This window comes from Temnothorax longispinosus, chromosome 6 (assembly GCF_030848805.1).
Source record: "Temnothorax longispinosus isolate EJ_2023e chromosome 6, Tlon_JGU_v1, whole genome shotgun sequence".
In the NCBI taxonomy this organism is placed as follows: Eukaryota; Metazoa; Arthropoda; class Insecta; order Hymenoptera; family Formicidae; genus Temnothorax; species Temnothorax longispinosus.
In genome coordinates this window covers 20,535,385-20,556,529 of record NC_092363.1, presented here as the reverse complement: position 1 = coordinate 20,556,529, position 21,145 = coordinate 20,535,385, and the positions used below count along the sequence as shown (strand labels likewise).

Below are 21,145 nucleotides of genomic sequence, written 5' to 3'. Positions count from 1 at the left end.
CGGACGGCGAAGTTCTCGCTCTTCTATCATCATCAATTTCCGCCGTCTTCGTGCTACTGATCAGCTATATTTCAGGATACGGCCCTTGCGACGTTAACTACACTAAGAATATTACGGCGTTACTGAATTATCGCTTTTCATTTGACGTTCCGATATTTTTCGCTCGCGCGGCTTGCCAGAAGTATAATTCGACCTTGGTCATCCGCGGAAAGATAACTTTTTTTTTGTAATACACGTCGTAATGTAACACATCGCAAAGCCAACGATATGTTTCTCGGGGCAGAATAATTCATGCTGCTAATTACGCGCAATGATAACTACTCCACGTTATCTTTTAGCATCGATAGCTCGATAGCACCGAGCTGCAGCAAGCATCCGCAAACCTACACGCAGCTTCGTAACGGCAGAAACACGCCACGTAGACATGCGCGAGCGATAAAATTACCATGTCCAACAAATCACCCCAACGGAGCGCGCTATCGAGTGTGCGACGCAACTAATTATACGCGCGTATATTACTTGCGGGCGACTCGGGACGGCAGTTCGGCTGCCGCTGGCAGTTTCAATTGCCGTCCGACGAGCTCGTCCATCGGATTACAGCGTGGATTTACCCAAGGCGTCCGCGAGAGCTCCGATCCATTAATGAAGTTCCTGGCAAGTTCGCTAATACTGCAGGTATGCGCGGGTAACGGCCACCACTTAATCAAACTTGAACGCGTCGCGATGCGGTCGCTGATGTACATTCGATTTTTTCACCTGCTCACGGATACAATTTCGTTAAAAAGCACTAAGAAGGGCCAATGATTTTTTTATGTCTTTAGTTTTGCGACAACATAATTAATATTTCGATCGGTATTGCTTAAATGACGATTGAAGTATTTTATTAATAGTATATACACAGTATGTTAGTATATATTGTTTTGTATATATTGTTTTGAAGAAAATGTAAACGAAACTCATCGTATTATAAAATCTAAAAATCACACTTGATAGAGATTGTCATAGTATCTAATGCACAGATATCGGCGGGAAGCAAAAATAAAATGGAAATGATCACAAGTTTCGTTTTACGAACTCGAGCGAAATCCTCTTAAAACTTTGACTGCCGGCTGCAATTGGCGAGATAGGAGACATCGAGAGTATGATGGAGTTATTATACGTTCGATACTCCCGTCGAGAGAACGCGGTAGAGAAGTCGCGGCTGTCTCAGATGGTCTTGTATCGCAGCTATACTTTGTTATCCTGCCTATAGAAACTATGCAATAATGATGCCGCGCATTTCCCGGATGAATCGATGTCCCAGGTGACATTTCTTAATCCCTCGCCCCGCCGCGGCGCGGCGATTTTATGTAAAATGTGCTATTATTACTTCCCTCGAGAGCGGAGTTAATTAAATCCCGTAGTAAAAGCTACGAACGATTTGAACCCGCGTTGCCGATTGAAAACGATGACGAGAAACGAAAGCGAGCTGCCGCGATCTCCGTCGTTGATTGTTTTCGGATCGGATTGTGATGCGCACCGACGACGGCGAAGGGAAAATAAACGGCGAAAGAAAAGATTATTAAAGTGATAGAGAATCGTGCAGAATCGAGAGGAAATTACTTGTAATATATTGATTATTATTCCCGGCGAACTCTCATCAACGAATTCACAACATAGGAAGTATTGATGATAATTATTTTATAAATCTAATCTCTGTTTAAAGTCTCTTTATATATGAATATCAGTCTATAAAAGTTCATAGAAGTCTATAGAACATAAAATACAGTCTTAGAACTTAGAACTTTTGTTTGGTATATATATGTTATGAAAAATAATAAATTTGGAAAATATGATTTAATACCGTCTTGTACAACCAGATCACAATTGTCGAGTATCTTTACTATAGATCATTATACTGTACACAGCGTGATATTATATCCTTTCTCATATGTACATAACTTTCTATAATTGTACGTGATAAGGATCGCCCTCATACTCATGTATCCTTTACAACTTCATTCATCCGGCGACCACGTCGTTTTCATTGAAATAACGGGCTAACCCACTTTGCATGGCGAGGCGGTCGAGATTGCATAAGTTATGCGAGTTATCGCCCGTATCCATAAGGGGCGATACGTCCCTTGAATGCGAGAGGTCGCGGACTCGAATACGCCGTTCGCATGTAAATCTGCTCCTCCCGCTGTCGTACTTCCGACCGAACCATGTCCGACTTTTAGCTGATAAAGTGCCCGTTGCTGATCTACCGTCTCGATTCCACGGTTCTACGTTTCTACAGTAGAACTTCGATCCTTGAGAACTTTCCGCCGCACGACCGACTCACGAATTTATAGCTCCTGGACAAATTTGTCTTCCCGTAATGAGCGTCCGATCAGTTTGATCGTACTAGCTTATCCTTTGAGGCTACTCTATTATTAGACGTTATCTCCAGAGAATCGACGGAGAGAAATGTACGGGTCGAACCGTTAAGTGCAGTGATCGATAAAATCTTGCAGTTTCCTTTTGTTTTAATTCGACTAAATGATATTCATCAGAGACATAGAAAAAAGACTCTTTTTTTTCTCCGAATATAATTCCGCTTGGAATCTATCTCGATCAAGAATTTCAAATCAAGAAAGTAATAAAATAATTTTTCTCATAAACAAGATAAAAAGTGAATATTTTTACACGAATTGTCGAAATTATAATCATAAAACTTTTAGTAACAAAAAACAATGAGATTTAATTGGATTCGCGCGGAGTTAAAAGTCCGGAAAATGGAAAGTATCAAAAGTTCCTAATAACATGTAATAGTAATAGTAATTTCAAAGTAAATTACTTAAAAATTTGCTTATAGATTCTTTAACTGCAACATTCGCTGATATTCCATTATCGTTTTATAATCAATGCTGATTGCCTATAATTTTTTATACTTTGATTAAAATAAAATTATTTTTAATGCACGGATTCATGCGTCAGTTGCTTTTTGTAGCAGAAAAAAATATATGCTCGCACAAATTGAGAGCTGACTGAATAGAAGCGCCGAACATATTTGGTGAGCAGTTACAAACAAAAATATCACAATAGTTTCGAAAACTGGAAGCAATGTCTATACACAGCTTCACGACGTAGAGTGAAATACGAGTCGTATTGAAGTGAAACCGACATATTCGCAATTCTGACGTGTTCTCTTGTTCTCTGCTTTACATTTTACGTATAGAGTAACATGTGGAATACAAAAGTTACGCACGCACATATAGGTAATATTTCATACATATGCCGTTCACTCTACTATTCTGCAATAAATTTAATAATTTATGGTCGAAATTATATCTTTTTGAAAATAGACTCTAGTTTTCTAAGCTGCTAAACCAGCTAAATTAAAGCTTAAAAACTATTATTATTTACACCACTTTCCGTATCGATTTAACGCAAAGTGGACAGAATATGTGACTAGGATATTCAAACATATTTATTCTAAGGAAGAAATACATTACCTGAGCACCAAAAAGATGGTTTAAAAATTAATATTCAAGTCTTCATGAATAATTGTTTTCTAAAATTGATTACTTTTAATTACACCATCTGTAAATACTGCAGATTTATCGTTTTAACGGTTAAATCGTGAAATTTTAGGAAGACAGTTTAAGTATTTTTTACTTTTTGTAATTGCATTTGCGTTTACGCACTTGAAATATTTTCCATCGCCGTACGTCAATCTTACTAGAAAATTAGATTTGTTTTTTCGTGTGGATGATGATTCGTATACACTCACATATATCTCTGTTTCAACAGAAAGAAGAAATAGTTGTTTCTCTTATTTCTTTTCTGTTCGTCTCGCTGCTCCGCAGTGGGATGGCTCAAGTAAAGTTCCCTGCATTTCTTTATTTTGCCCCGGAGTATGATCTCTCGGGAGTTTCGAAACTGCAGCGGAACGGCGAACTTGCGTCTGCCATTGGCAGAAATTAATGAGATATTTGAAAGCGGTTAAACTTCCACACAAAATCGTCGACTGCTCCCTTTCCGTGTAAATTTAAACATGGTCGAGCACTCTTTAAATCGACGGCTGAGACTGAGTGAGACTCAACTGTAGGTCTTAACGATGCATATAGCGCGCTTATTGCAATAAATTTTATTAAGAAACCGATCGATATGCCTCTCTCTTACAGCAATTTCTTATCTTTATTAATTCATGGATAATTGGATGACCGAAACTTTGGTACGGGCATCGAATTCAACTTGAAATTCGTTATAACTTTATCGTTTTGTAATTTACAGATATATATATATATATATATATATATATATATATATATATATATATATTGTTACATATATACATTTACATTATATGAGCCGTTGCTCAACGACGAAATATTTTATTTTCAATGTATATTTCTCAATGTCGAACTCTGTAACCATTTTAAAATCCCTCAATGTTGTACAGAGGAAGCCATAACGTCCATTTCGAAAATACTGAAGCAAACACGGGCGGACTGCCTGAAATTCGCGAAACGCGTCGATCGTCATAAATCTCTGTCGCGCAAAAATACTGACTGCTAGTACAATTTGCTCGCAACGCCATTTCTCACGGTGTGCTTTGCCTTGTATATCGATGAAAATTTACTGTCCCTGGCGGCCGTCACTTTGTTTGTCGGCCTTTTTACTGCTCTACTTTCTCAAGCTCCGATACGTTTTTGCCGCGCGATACGGCGATTTTGCATCATCGCATGATATTACGATGCGAGGAAACAAAACTGGAAAGTTTTCATCGGAGCATTGATTTATAATGTGGAACGTGAAACACGGCACGGATATTAGATAAAATCGTACGAGAGTTTAGAACATTTCCATGTATTCTCGCGGCAGGAAATTGAGAATAAATCGAACGCGATGCAATGCGACAACTATTTTGTTAGACATATTACGCGTTTCAAGATAATTATCAAGATAGATCTTGTTTCTTTCGGATTTTCTAAAATGCGGAAACTCGGTAAACTCTCGAAGAATTTAGCAGAGAAAGATTCACTGACTTTCCTCGCACAAGGTATCGTCCACTTTTGAGAAAATATAGGTTGCATTACTTTACGTTCGAGAGAAAGTTACTTTATCTTGATAGTAATGACGCAGTTTTAGAGCCTCGTTAAAGCTGCGAATAAAAAAAGCTGAGTAGAAAAATTGCAGGAACCGAGTTTGGAGTGAGGATAGCGCTTCAGCACCGAGAACTCTAGAAACTTATAATCATCCGAGGCGTTATACTAGCCCCAGTTCCAGCAACGCTCCTGAAGTTTACATTTTTTTTTATCATTCTTTATATTTTAATTATTTATTTGTACAAAATTATTAATTTCCCGTTATCCTGTCAGCTCTCACTAACTCTTTTATTTGTATTTCATTTACGGAGAGCCTCGAGATCTTCAACATGGGATTGTAAATCTTTTTAATCGTAAAATAAATCTTACATTAATTGATGAAATATTACTTTACATTACGAAAAAGTATACAGTATGTCGATCACTATAAAATAAACACATGAAATACTCTCTTGGTTCTCTTTATTTCAAACGTAGGATCTAAAAAATAACGTTTGTATAATTTTGCTTGTATACACTGGCGTTGTCCCAAAAAAGATCAATAATCCAGACAACGTGTTTCACAATTAGTCCAGGCAATCGAAGTGCTCCACTGCATCGCGATTAAAATGGAATTTTCGTAATGCACGAACTGGTAATGGTTACAATTTGATCAAATATACAAAATCCCCGCGTGCGGTCGCGTGTCACGTTTACAGGCCGCTTTTTCTCCGAGCCGCTACATCGGGCGGCACGGCGCCGACAGGCTGTTCGATGCGGCCGGAATATCTCGTCGCTGCGGTGGATCGCTGCGCGGGAGGGAAAAAGGGAGCAAGAGAGAGAGAGAGAGAGAGAGACAACGAAAATGGGGGTGCGGGAAAAAGTACAGGGTGAGAGAGAGGAGGAGGGAGTGTCGAGTTGCCGGGGTGGCTCTAGAAATTTATTAGCGCCGGACGCACTCAGCCGCGGCGCGTCACTGTAAATTAACAGCAAACAGAGAAACGAGATGACCCGCCCTCGCACCCTTTCCTCGTCCATTCTCGGTCCCTCTCGTTCGCCACCGAGCCGTCCCTCTCCATCTCCCGTCCGTTCTCTCTTCCGCGCGGTCCATCGTCGACGACCATGCGCGCATGTTGTTTGCCATTCCCGCCTATTCGACTATGAATTAAAACATAAATTTCAATCAACCGGGCAAAGGCATTTACGTGCCTTCTCGACCAGAATATACATATATAGAGTGTCCCGAATATCTTCGGTGTCCAGTCGCACAGCTGATCGAACGCAAGATCAATTTTTTCTTTGCTACGATAGATCAGCATTTATCCGTATAGGTATCAAAATTTCATATCTTTATTAAATAACGCTTGTTAAAATTAACAGTAAAACAAGATCTCATTTTCATATATCTTTTTGAGATTTTGTTCGCCGGAATTTTTAATTTCGATAGAAAATATCTCCGTAACCAATGTTACTCCGACGTTGCAATTAATTTTTATAGTTTAACGTCTGATACTTGTGATCAGAATACATACGTGCTTCTGGACTACCTGGTACATCATACGGCCGTGGCCGTCGATTGGGTCGACGTATATACGAGTAAAGAGGGCGAGCGGGCGCAATTATGCGAGCTCCCGTGTCGATTAAAGAAAATTGTTGCCTCCAGGGTTGTGTTTTTCACCGTCAAGACGTGCCGTAAACGTACGTAGGCGGTCAAATATATATTGAATGCGTACCGGACGTCGAGAGTTGCCTTATTGCTCAATTGTTGGAGTGCGTGTTTATTCAAGATATTAGGACTTCACACATGGCATAATGATGATGGCAAGCATTATTCTACTTTTTGAGCAGTTAGCGATATAAAAGATGCAAGTTTCTACAAGTTTTTTATGCTCCTTCCACATTAAATGTAGGAATTTTATAATTAATGAATATTTCTAAAGGATATTTAATTACTGCACGCGATTGTGCTTCATTAATTTTATTAATATTTAATATATAATCCTATTTATAATGCCAAATGCGGTGCGCGATTTACCGATGCGTTAAGTACAAACTTTGCGCTTCAAATAATAATTATAACAATTCAACGCAATACTTGTATTTGGCAGAGTTGTCTGTACCTTTGATTCGCATTTTTAAAGCCTATTGTAAGCCAATTGTTTCGCGAATTATGTACCGACCGAATTCGTCCGCCGCAGCAGTGGACTTTAATCAATGCGCGATCGCTTGTAATGAGTTAATTATTCCCTCACTCGCGCGATAGAAAACCATTAGCAAGTAAGCGCGTGGCAATATTATTATCAGCCCGTCGCTCTATTAAAGCTGCCGCTTTTCCATTAATTAATGCGCACGTCACGCATACTGATCGCCGGATTTTGTCATAATGTAACCCGCTAATGGAGAAGTCACGTGTGCGAATAAATCTCCACAAAGTGTGACTATTTACTTAAATTAACTACTACCTCTTATTGTAACATTCAATAATCTGACAATGTCAATATTTAGAAAGTCGATTCACACTTTTCGTGTATTTATACAAAACTATTTACGAAACTATATAACCATTTACGAAATAGATTCCGTTATATAAATCAATTTTTTCTCTTACATCCCTTAAAACGCACATCTAGTTTATTAGTCGATAAGAAAAAGCCTGGCTCATAGAAATTGATACCTTCAAATAAGACATTCTGCTGTGGAATGCATTTTTCTACTTCCTAAATCCGGTGTATAACGAGCGCCCGCTGTATTTTCCACTTCCTACTTTTCTTCTGGTTATTTCCTTACAACAGGCCAATTTAACATCCTTATAAGAAACGGCATTTCTCTCCGCGCGAAGCTATCCAAAGAAATGTTACAAATTCGCGCTGCTCCCGAGCTTGGCCTCTGGTTAATGCGGTGCAAGTTCAAAGTGTTTCGGCAGAAGCATGCGAGGGGAAAAAGAAAAAGATGTTGTTCAGCATCGCGAGATTCTGAAGAGAGCTTTTAAAAGCCACGGTTTGTACCTGTTCTATTTCGCCGCTATATCTTTCTAAGTGTTTTAGTTCCGTGATTGCATTAACACCTAACTGCGTTACACCGTGTAAAAATATGATAACATTTCTAAAATCGTTTTCTCGTGAAAAGGAATATCTTGCGTGGATTTATTAAAATAAATGGTTGTAAAATGCTTCTCTTTGCTGTGCTAATGGTAATTAAACGTGCGTATATCGCGGGAGGTAAAAAGAAAACGACTAACTCATCGAGTCTAGTTTACTTATGCTCTACGTGCTCGCATGCGATGAACGGTAATACCGTTTATACCGGGTAACCGCATCGCTGCCTGTTTGAGAATAACAACAGCGCACGCCTTTCCGATCGCCTCGCTGGTAAAGATAAACGGGCGAAGCGACGGCGCTGGGTAAATATACGTCGGTGTTTTCGCTCGTACGTGCCACCGCCATCTCGCCGTCGTCGAGCTACGAAGACCGGCAGCCCTCATTCTCTTCGGTCGAGGGTGAAATGGGCGCATAGAATGCCCGGGTTTTCGAGCTTCGAACGAAAACGCGCGGCTGATGCCATCGGACCTCCCGATTCAATCAGCCCTCATTGTTTAAAAGTGCTGGCCGCGATACCACGACCGATTCCACTACCATCATCATGTACCTGTGTACCTACACGTATAGTTCAGACGACGAACGTGTCGTCTCGTCGTCCCGGCCGAGGTGATTTTCAACCCTTACCCGTCGCCGTCGGTTCGATTCCAGCGAGTCTTTCGATTCAAGGAAGGGCGAATCGGACGGTCAAACTGATCGCGCGACTGTTCTTTCAACGTGAGTTACATCGACCGCGCCGCCGCATTAATTACCATTAGAGAGGATTGCTCTAATTCTGCCCTCTCTTTCCCGCGTGTCCTCCGGCCGCAGGAACATTCGATGGGAAATTGCGGCTGCGGAGGAAACCTCGCGCAAGATCGAGCGCGGCTGGCTAGCTGGCTGGCTGGCTGGCTGACCCGTTGGTCCGCCGAGCGAATTTATTACGGTCACTACGGTCGCTGACTTTAGCATTTTTTCGTCGCTCGTGAATTCCCGGCCACCTGTACCGATGGCTCATCCCCCTGGTGACGCTAGGTGCGAGCTTCGCATGTCCGATCGTCCGCATTTCGATCCAGTTGGCAGTGATTGAACGTGCACGTCGAGCGCGCATTTCTCCCTCTTTCTCTTTTCCACCTGCTCTCTCACGTACCGGGTACTTTTATCGATAGGGAAGATGGATCTCTCCCCCGGCCGCTGTTTTCCTAGCGCTCTTTATTAAAACCAATTTCAACGGGCTGCGGCGGCTCGTCAAGTTTTATGACCGGCACGACGGCGATAAGGTACAAAAAGGTCAAAAAAGTTTTCGCTAGAACTCGCCTTCATTTTAGACGAGGGCAGAATGACTCCGAACAATTTTCGGTGTCCAAAGGCTGGTCAACGTGAGATCAATTGACATTAATAATTGAATCAATTTATTTAAGAATAACATGTGTTTAATGTTTAAACATCGATACGGTTAATGAGACCTATACTAGAAACGTAAATTCACTCTGCATATTAATCCTTATTATTATGTACGTAAAGATAGTTTATATATAAATTTACAACATCTTCAAGTCTATAAAAAACGTAACTGTGAAGTTGAAGTGAATTCCCCCGGGCATTACTCGAGAGAGAAGCGCTACTCGAAACTAACATTTTATACCAACGGCACAATGGCCATCGAGGCAAAATTGTATCCATGAAGCTAACAATGCGGGATCAAGAAAAATGTGTAATGCGAACACGAAGCGTATAACTTGTCGGCGAAATTAAGAGCGCGGTAAATCATGTGCCGAACCAGGCCGAACGATTTCGGCCTGGTCGCTTTCATTGCGAGTACTATTTACGACGCATTTTCATCCCGCCGAGCGGCACAAATTGCTCGGTGCTCGATGGAGTTTCAAGTATTACACGACAAACACGCATTCGAGTTTCACTCTATTACGAGCTTTAACGCGGTTTCGCAGTCGACGAGAGTCGCCCGTCGCAAAAGTAAACGCCCGCTCTCTTATCCAAAGTCGTTCCGCATGCATTGCATTATTGAGGCTGCACCTACCGCATGTACGTGTGCAGGCATTGCAAAAGGTAATTACCGGGGAACAGTAAAAAGCCACGCAGTGCGAAAGCGCACTCTACGACTTAAATCTTGTATATCGAGTGTTTATATTGTTTGTTTACAGAAGCCGGACTTTTTGCAGTTTTCACACGAGTAATGCTGCAAGAGCGATTTTTAAGATTTTATACGATTTTAGATTTTAGATTTTAACTCTAAGTCCATATATTTCTTATTAAAAAAATACATGATTCGTGCATAAGGTGATTAATTTGCGCGGTATTATTGTGCACATGTGGTGTAACAGTTGTAAGATCTATATCGACTGTTAATCAAGATTACATTGCGCGTTACATGTGTCCACGCACTAAGCATTCGACCTCCTTGCATTACACGTGAAAGCATATTACCGTTAATTGGCAATCAGTTCACGTTAACGTTCTAAGGTTAAACACGATCTTCGTATGAGAAAATCGGGCGGAAATCCACTGTGATTGCCGTTAAACTCGATGTGCCGATAAGAGTCAACCGACGTCGATATACACTCGCGATTGGAAAAACTTTTATCGTATTCGGACGAAAATACGCGGGCGCGCTGCGCGATTTAATCCCAGTTTTGTCGCGGGCCCTCTGCCAATCGGATTAACGGCGTGTAAACGCGACAAATGGCGTGAATATCGCGGATGCTATATTTTGCTGGACGCGATGGAAAACCATTTGTATCAATGATTAATTATCCCATTATGAAACGGGCTGTTGTAAATTTCATAATGTTTACGATACGAGATTATTTAAAGAGTTTTATTCTCCAGTGATTATTTCCGCTGCACTTCCATAATCATTGAAAAAAAATTTAAACAAATAAAGATCAGCAGCAATGAAGAAGCGAGTTTTGCAGTTCTAATTAAAAATGTTGTTCTAGAGTTACTATCCCTTATGTATTATCTCATAGTCATCTTGTTCGAAATAGATGAGATAAATGTTAGAGTAAATATTAATGACGGCAATATAAAATATAACAAAAGAAATAATAAATAATACTTAATTCATTCACAAGCACAAACACGTTTCTTCAAAATAATTGTTGTGCAAAGCTAGAGATTGTAATTATTTAATTGGTTATTAAAATACAATTGGTTTGTTAAAACATAAAATTTGAATAAATTTTTGTCTTTATAATTTCGCTTCCATTCGTTCATTCCGTTGTTCTGCAGAACTCATGTTTACCGTTTTCCCATTAGTCTTTTTGTGATAAAATATAAGATAAAAGATCTCGTCAAGCGTAAATAATCGCTGTACAAAAAACATACGCGCGCGCGCATCACTACAGTCTCTATAGACTTGACAAACTTACTCCCGATTTCTTTCGTGATCATTAGACGGAAAATAATTGCACGCGGACGAGCGGCTATTTGTCTTTCGCTCGCTAACGCCCGCAGCGGCGTACTCTAATTACGCTCAACGTATTTTGTTATGGGACATTCATTAAAATCCCGCAACGTCACGGCGATTAATTGATGCACGCGAATGCATGAACTTCTCGTCTACGGAGAGGTTGACTTCATAACGGCTCCAATCGCGACTCTCCCTCGAAAAAGAAGATATATGCGCGCGCTACGGCGACGGCGAATTAAAGACCGTGACACATTTGCAAAACGATCGCTTCGGGTGTTTCCTTCCGATCCTTTACGATGCTTTTTTTTTCCTGGACGACGCGGTGTAAAAAATAAAGGGAGCAAGCGGCCGGGTCGTCGAACTTCAGAACTTCGAAACTTGCCGAGTGATGTGTTGCGTCCCGCTCGATCCATAATCGCGAAAAGTTGCCTCTTCGCCTTTTTCTCCGAGCATGATCATGCTTCAGCGAAGAGTTCCTACGTGAACTACGTGATCGCGTCGTAATTTATCATGTTCCTGTAGTTATTTACAAGTTATTTCTTGGTAGGTGATCAACGATTACATTGCAATTTATTGCACACATCTTTTCTATCTGCAGTGAACATTCGACATGAGAGTTTATTAAATTGTACTTTCAAACTTTTGCGTGAAAACTGTATATTAAGATACTAGGTTTTAGTTTTCTTTTTATTTTGTTCCTGTCTGTTTGCTTAGTCTTTTTTCCAATATACTATTGTAATTAACACATACGCAGTTAAGAGATACGATAAAGACCCAAATAATTCTGAAACTCAACAAGATCTTTCTCTATTTTACCCGACTCTATTTTACACGGTTCTTTTGGAAGGCGTGCCTGATGTGATTTTGTGCAAACTCGCGATCGCGAGTGAAGTAATTCTTTCGCTGGGAAAATGCGCAGTAGAACGCGTGAATGCTGAATGGTTTGTTAGCAGCCGATTACCTTGACGCCTTACAATTATAGCGCCTCTTTGAAATGATACACCTCGCACCGGCCGGTAAGCGATCGACCTCGCATCGGCCAACTATTGAACTAGTTATCTTCTCTTCAGCTATTGCGGCAAACGGCGTGATTAATGGCCGATTCGGCGCGATCTCGAAATCAATTCGCGCTTAGGCCCGCATACGATCCTACCGCATATGAGCGAGTGTGTGTGTGAAATTAACGCCGAGTCAACATCTCGTACGTTTTGCAGTGGATCCTCTCCTTCACGCGAGCCGAAGAATTCCACGAACTTTGTTAATGAACGTCATTTTGAGATGACGCATGGGAGAACATTTAATTCATCACTAGCACCGTTAATTGGAAATGTTGGAATTCTGCTGTTTTTGTTTAATGAGAATAGAACGTAACTACCCCGCGTACACAGTCGAGCAAAATTGCTCCGTAAAATTGCAACGACGTATATTGTCAAGGAAAAGTGTTTAACGGATTAATTAACAGTTTAATTGCAGATGTCTAAGAAGTAAGCTGTTTTTACTCAAATTTGAACGTTAAATATTACTGAAAAATGATATAAAATGATTTGAGATTTCCTACTTGAATGATCGTGTGAATAAAGTTTAGATTTCACGTGAAAGTTCACGTGTCTTTCGAGTTTTCTATAGCGTTATATTTGTCATCGTCAATATCGGACGTAATGTGAACTTATTAAATTCAAATTTAACTTTCCAAAGTTAAATTATGCATTGGCAATCAATACATTTGAGGTAATCATATAAAAGTCAAATTAGGCGAAATATATCTTATGACCAACTCCATGGTTCATCGAAGCATTTATTAAAGACATGAACCAACGAGGAAAAAGACCAAGAACTATTCTCTCCTGAAAAGGAGAGTCGGGATAGAAAGACTTGAATAGGCTACGTATGAAATGATTAAGGGAGATAGCAGCTAGTCCGTTGAAAGGGTCGGATAAGATTATAGGTTCTTTGATGGGTATAATACTTCCTCGCTGCCTCATTTCTTAGGTCATTACATCTCATCCATGTCTTCTCTTACGTTATAGAAAGACGTGCAGGTTTTCTGTAAAGGCGTAATTTACGAGCTACCAATTTTATTCACACCTTATATCATCCGCGAGACGTTACCGTTTACTTTGATAAATTTTCACTCAATTTGCTTATGCACCCTTTGTGAAGATTATTTCCGAGTAATCATTATAGATCCAGTATAAATATTAATAACAGTCATCTATATTTAATAGATATAATTTCTAGGCAATAACGATTTGATTAATATAACTTAATAAACTGATATAACTTAACTAATGTCACTCAAAGATAGATTATTAATTTCAGAAGAGATTTTCTATATAATCTTTTTATAAAATTATTATTTCCGCTATTGCTAACCATTTCCCAATCTTCGTAGACACGGGTGTAACGTAGAATACTAACTCGTTATGTGCACGTTTCAGTTGCGAGTTGCAGACACTAAGTTGCAGGCTTCAGCGCACTGATCGATGACTGTCGAGTGCGAGCGGTCGGGCGTTGCCTCTTGAACTTTTTATTAAAACCGGCTGGGGTTAACAAGAACACTCGCGCGAGTGTGAAATGTACGGCTCCCTTAAGTCAGGCGCCAGAAAAGTACGGTGCATAGGGTTTACAAATGAGAGGGGGAGAGATGAGGATTTTGGTGGGTCGGGGAAATCGAGAACAAGGGAGAGAAAAGTGAAGTGCAGGGTGATTTGCAAATTCCATCATCTCTCTCGTCGCATTAGCCCCCTCCCCTCCTCCCTCCCACTCTTTCTCTCTCATCTCTGCTCAATTTTCGCAGCCCTTTTTCCACTTTTCTGAGAATCGCGTGGAAAAATACATGTACAAAGTACATGTGTATACGCATGTACATATATGTGTATTCGTTCGCTATCGTGGCGTGATTGCGCTCAACAAAAAGACGATTTGCGGCTTTTCCTTTATCGCGAATCTTGAAGGAGCCCAACCGCTTTATGCGTATAGATAGCATCCTATTCAGATAAATCCGCTTTTGACGCTGCTATCCGGTATAGAGGATAATTTCTTTTTCATATCAAAAACGCTGTCGTAAAGCGACGATTCGTGCGAGTTCAACGGAGGTTACTGTTGATAACGTCGCGAATTAATCTCACTCTAGATATCGATGATAATTTTAAACTTCGCTGTAAATTCCTGACAAAACGGTGATGGAAATATCGAGATTCGCTTCGCGAATATTATACATATATAATATATATATACTGGATGAGAAAAAAATTTAATATCCCCTACTTATTAACCGGAATAATGGGAGTGACGGAAGGTTCGCTTTTACGGCAGGCGCGTGAAAGAATTCGCGCGATTAAGCCCAGGATGTCTCCTAGATATTCAAATAATGCTCTACTTTACGGAGCGTGCACGCAAAAATAGAAAGACATGCCTCGAATAGATTAGAGTGCGCTATGCGTGCGGCGCTGATAACCGAATACCGGAAATCATTCGTGAAATAATCACGCGGCGAATTCTAATTTGATTAAAATCACGGGGTATATTATAAAGATAACTCTTTGATGTGTCCTGTTCAGTCACATAAATTAACTACAGAGGCTAACTCGCCAAATAAAATTTTAATAATGTATTCAAATTTGAAGGAATTAGAAACAACTTTTCTCAAAGAAAGATATGTAGAAAAAGCTTAATTAAAAAATTATATTAATTATAAAAATATTCATTGCAAAAATTCAACAAAAAATTTCTAAACCTTGTCTAAAAAATATCATAAAGCTAAATTGAAATAGAAAATTAATATAAAACTTTAACTTATAAAGCAATGATTACATGCTTACGAGATAATTTCTTTCTCTGAATTCTCTTTTAGAATAGAAAGATCTATTCCGACAAATTTCCATAAGACTACTGTGTCAGCAGATAAACTCCTGAGTTAAAAATGACTGCCGTTTTCTAAAAATGCCTCTCTGCAAATCCTGCGATTCTAAATGCGATCGCGAAGAAATATCTTGGACATATAAGAAGGTGCCTTGCGTGGAAAGATCGGCCCGGCCAAGTGCCTACTTCCAAACGAGGCCATTGCACTTTACACTCTTTCTCCCCTTCCCGTCCCCCCCTCTCTCTCTCTCTCTCTCTCTCTGCATCACCTCTTTCTCGCTTACGCGCAAGCTGCATCATACTGCAAAGCAACTGCACACGTACGGATGGACGACCCGGGTTCGTGCAACACCCCGGGCGGGTTCTCCTTCTCCCTCGGACCGTCCATTCAAGCCTTTTATTTTCCTGGCTACGTGTACGCGAATGAACTCCTATCCCGGGGTGGCGTGTCTACGAGAACCAGCGCTCTCCCCGAGCTGACCCAATTTTTTCACTCATGACGCATTGTCCGCGCGAACAATCGGCCCCTCGCACGTGAATAGCATACAGACCGCGAATCCATGATGTTTCGGAGAAGCCGGAGTTGGACGACCACGCATATAATATGTACCTTGAATGTCCGAACCATTACTTTATACGTAATAACAATACGTAATAACAATAATAAATAAAACAATATTCATATGCATCGCATCTATATATTATAAATGCCTACTTATAAATTTAACAGATGGTTTTATATATAAATTAAATATGAGTTGTGAGAAAAGCTATATGTCATGTGACAGAAAGGCTTCGAACTCGTATTTTATTTATTTGGTGCATCTATTGTTTTATTTAATAAATCCTGACGTTTCTGGGACATACATGCATTGTTTGTAACTTATGCCATTGCTTTACAGAGTTTTCTTAACGTGCAAGTATTCCGAGGATCCTTCTCGTTTACCACGGCATGCCACCGAAAGCATTTCTCTCCATTGCATTTTGGGAGAAATGGCTTCACCCTCTAATTTCCCGCGCGCGCGCGTCTCCCGACTTCCTCGTATTTTCCGCGCCGCTGTATGGCGTCTAATTAAAGTTTAAAGGAAATGTATAATTTTCCCGAAATTAACTCGGAATGCCGCGTACGTAACGTTTCACTTTGTTGCATTAATTGCCTCCACCGCGTCACGATACGCTAATTAATATCTACTGCGCACATAAATTAACCACATCGCCACAAATAGTTAATAGCTTAGCCACAAGTCGGGCTAAAAATAAACTCGAAATTTTCTCGCGTGAGCAATGACCAATTAAATTGTCATCGTAAGGTTGCACGCCGCACTCGCTATTGAGACCAAAAGATACAAGTTGCATATAAAATTATATAACTTGCAGTTAGAAATTATAACAACGACACAAAACTTTTCACTCCATGTTTACAACAGTATAAGTAATTTTATTTAACAAGCACAATTGATGATAAAAGCTAGAAGCACTTATAACTTCGTAGGCAAAATTTAAGACACCGTATAAACGACAGTTTATCGTGTAAATAAACCAACATGCCGTGTCTTATCTCGGCCATTCTGTATAATCTATTAAAATATAAAAATGTCAAGTATTAAAATTTTTTACCGGTGTAAATTAAGTATTGTTATTTAATGTAAATGATAAAAGCTTCAAGTATCACAATTTCGGAGGACTACCATAATCTTGTATCAGCTTTCCAGTAGATTATTTCAGCTGCAAAATCGGCAAAGCGAATGAGTGCGCGATCTCGAAAATTTCGAAGCGCAGAGCGATCTAAACTTAGAAGGACCATATACATACCGCAAGCGTCGCTAACGCTGCATCGCGCTATGCACGGCTCGCTCATTACACCGCAACCTATCCAACCTATTCGCCGCATTGCAACTGCAGCTGCCATGTATCTACCCCACGAGGGAAGGCCACAGAAAGGCGCGCCGCCGCCCGACAATCTTCGTTGTTTTATCGACAGTGGAGCAGCGCGCACGTCTCTTACCCCCTTTTTCTTCCGGCTTTCCATTAACGGATTTCTAGTGCACGTTGTTCATTTGACATCCCTTCGTCCGACTATGCTTTCTTTCTTTCTTTCTTCCTCGTTACGATGTATCGACCACAAACTCCGGTAATATACGTAACACTTAGGATTGAGTCTCCATGTTTGGAGATTACGGTTCCTTCACCGTTGCGGCCTACGTAATTTATTTACCATTGCCGCGTTGATTTATTATTTTACGTATGCATGTAAAATTATATAATAACACAACTCAATCAAAATTTAAATCGATAATACAACTCAACCGGAGTCTCCACGTTTGGAGATTACGGTTCCTTCACTTACGGCTTACGTAATTTATTTACCATTGCCGCATTGATTTATTACTTACGTGTGCATGTAAAATTATACAATAACATAACTCAATCAAAATTTAAATCAATAATACAACTCAACCGGAGTTTAAATCGATTCTTTCGGTAGAATCGGTCATCTGATTTTATGATCGCCGTGAGATGACATTAATATCATTAATTTATTGCATAATTTATATAATATGTAGATATTAACATTACGTTGATCACGAGTTAAGAGAGAAAGAGAAAGAATTAATTATTTACATCAAATAATAATATAATTTATACTGATACTCTGTAAATAATTTTATTCATTAGCATCAAGAAAAGATTGCTCAACCGTTTCGATATTTTATTAATAGATTGCAATTTATAATTCAAAATGTTTAATGTATGAATCCATAATGTTAAATGTATATTTACAGTATCTAACACATTTTTCCAAAGAATAATTAACGAGGATTCAACCAGTTTTTAACGAGCTTTTAGTACCTCCTACGCTCCCTCTCCAGCTGTAATCTCGAAATTTCATTAGCATAAGAAAGCTCGAGATAATGTTACTTTGTTGGTCGTGTTATCCGCGGATGCATCGAACTACACCCGTTACACCAAGTTTAAATCTGTTCGCTTATTGCCGCATTACCATAATGCCGTGGTGTGTATGAAAAATGGTGCAACGCAGAACGCGTTCTACGGCAATTTAGATAAATTTCCTGGATCGTAAATTACGCGGTCGTCTCATCTTTGCAAACGTCATATTTTACACCTTTCTCATTACAATCCTGTAATTTATAATCGCCGTTGCTATATTTACAATAAATATATTTAAAATAATGATTTTGTTCTATTTTTTTCCCACGAAATTCAAACAATCATTTACGCGGTTGGAAATGCTACTTATAAGACAAAAAGTTAAGTGTGACTTCGTGAAATCTTTTGCGTTGTAATTGCTTTCACTTTAGAACTACCTCATGTGTGTGTGTGTGATTAAGTAGCGCGACATAAATTCTCTTTGTGCAACCGCAATCACGTTGTAGAATGTGTTGTTGCATTTACGTATATGAATGCCATGCGCTTCAATAATAAGATCACAGTTTATCTCGAGGTGAGTCTCAAAATTAATCACTGCTTCGATGCATCAAAGTTGTAATTGCCAGAATATTATGTATAAGTACAGACATGGGTCAGCCGCAAACGTGACTCGCTTACATTTAGATCGGATGTATACCATTGTCTGGATTGGTTTGGGACGCAATGCGGCGCCAGTAGGATTTCATTAATTGCGAAAGCAAATTGGGAGGTAACGAGCTCGATGAAATATTATGCACTATAACGACGCGAGTGAATGCTCTGTCTGATGACGTGACGTAACCGCGCGTTATTTCCTCGTCAAATCACCCACCTTTCGCCGTTGATCAACGTAACGTACACATTCGTAATATTTTTATCTCGTAACATTTACGATTAGCGGCAGATGATAATTAGTTCCAGCAAATTTAATAATCATAATAATTTATATATAAGTTTTAATTAGAAATTCTTTCATACATTATCTATACTTTTCTGATTTCCTCAGTTAAGTATCTGATAGCCTTTAAAAATTGATGAACATTCTTCATCGTAAGAAAATAAGAAACTCCTGTTATTACATTAATTATTAAAAATATTATTTATATCAGTGGTGTCATATAAAACAAAATCCAATTCACTTTTTAATAAATATGTATAAGCATCCATATAGATATATATATATACATATATTATAAGAATATATAATATGTTTATATATATATTTGTTAAACATTTTTGAATTAAATCTTTCTTATTAATATAAAAGTAGCCCTTTAATAATAATAAATTTTTTTATTATTACGCAGCTGCAAAATCTCAGGTAAATATTATTTAATAATAGTATTGCGCTTCAAATATATAATTATGAAATTTTGATCGAATCGGCTCGACATGATGGAAGTGTGACACTTCCCTCTGGACTTGTAAGACACTACCATCATGTACATACCATAACAGTTGCTACTATCTCTTCTGCCTGACATATAGCTCGCCTGAGTTGAGATCATGATAGAAGTTAATATGATAGAATTGTGGCGGACACCTCGATAACCGTGATGGGGGCCGAGCATATAATATGATTTCGCGTATCAATCTGTGGATGCGCTATATTCTTGTACTCTTCTAATAAAATGCATATGTAATAATAATTTTCTGCAGATTAAGATATTCACGTACGCTCAAATAAATAATTTATAATTAAAAATAGGAATATTTTTATTTATAATTATTATATGTATATGATTAAGTAAGGCTGTAAATCAAATTTTCTACTCATCGCGAGTACGTAGAAAAAACTCCCGCGTCTGAATGCAATGTAATTACAAGATCACAGTATTTTTATTACCTTAAGCACAAAAGGAAATTACTGCAGTTACGAGTGTTTCCAACATTTACAGCATTACACAAACCCGACTTGCGCGAGAGATATATAATGCATAATACGGAAACAAAACGCATCTCTCTTCCTCACGCATCTTGCACGCGGCTCACAATTTATGCTTTAATATTCGCGCATTCCTAAGAGCAATGTTACACGGCTCGTTGAGAGAATCCTCGCGAATTTCACCGTCATGCCGTATTCGCGGGAAGTACACTCTCGAGTGACATAACACCGGGGGTTAATACAACGAGTGAGACAAAATGTGCCCGGTTCATACTTTCGTTCGGGGCTGCCGGGCAGCCCTTGCCGTGTCGCAACCATTTATGAATTAATACGAAGTTGCACGCGCGAGTAATACCTCTACCACCTTACCTCGTACATACATTATTTTTATCGTCCCCTATAGACGCACGGCTGTATGCTATGCACACGCGAGATGGCACGGCACGGGCGATTTCAGCGATTTAAAGATCCATTTTCGCGTGATATTAAATAACGTTGCTGTTGTCTACATGCGAACGGGTATATGAATTTACGGCGTAACAGCGTCGTTATATAAGACTATGTAAAAAAATCTTGAAAACAACTCCCTCTTGATTTTTTTTCAACATAATGTAAATTGATTGAGCACAATGATTAATGTGCGATATTACGATAAGTTCTCAGTGACTTGGCTTGAAACATAAAGTTGTAAATGTAACACAATTAACACGCGAATAATTTCTTCGGCGCTACGCCGTTATACACGCATATATCATAATTTTAAATTTTATCGAGCAAAACAAGTTAGATTTGAGCCGAGTTTTTCATTAAATTCGCCAGTTTTTAAGGATTTTCGGTATGTTATAAGAAACATCGGGGAATTGTTTGCTAATTGGATGGACTGATAGCGAATTCTGGACGCTCTACCTGCTGCTTG

The 21,145-nt window shown here is 39.3% G+C and overlaps 1 long non-coding RNA gene across 2 annotated transcripts in view; it reads right to left on the bottom strand.

Annotated features, from left to right (window-relative positions):
- The window catches only part of LOC139814315 (uncharacterized), a 99,224-nt gene that overhangs the window by 38,792 nt on the left and 39,287 nt on the right, over nucleotides 1-21,145 (bottom strand). The window lies entirely within an intron of this gene.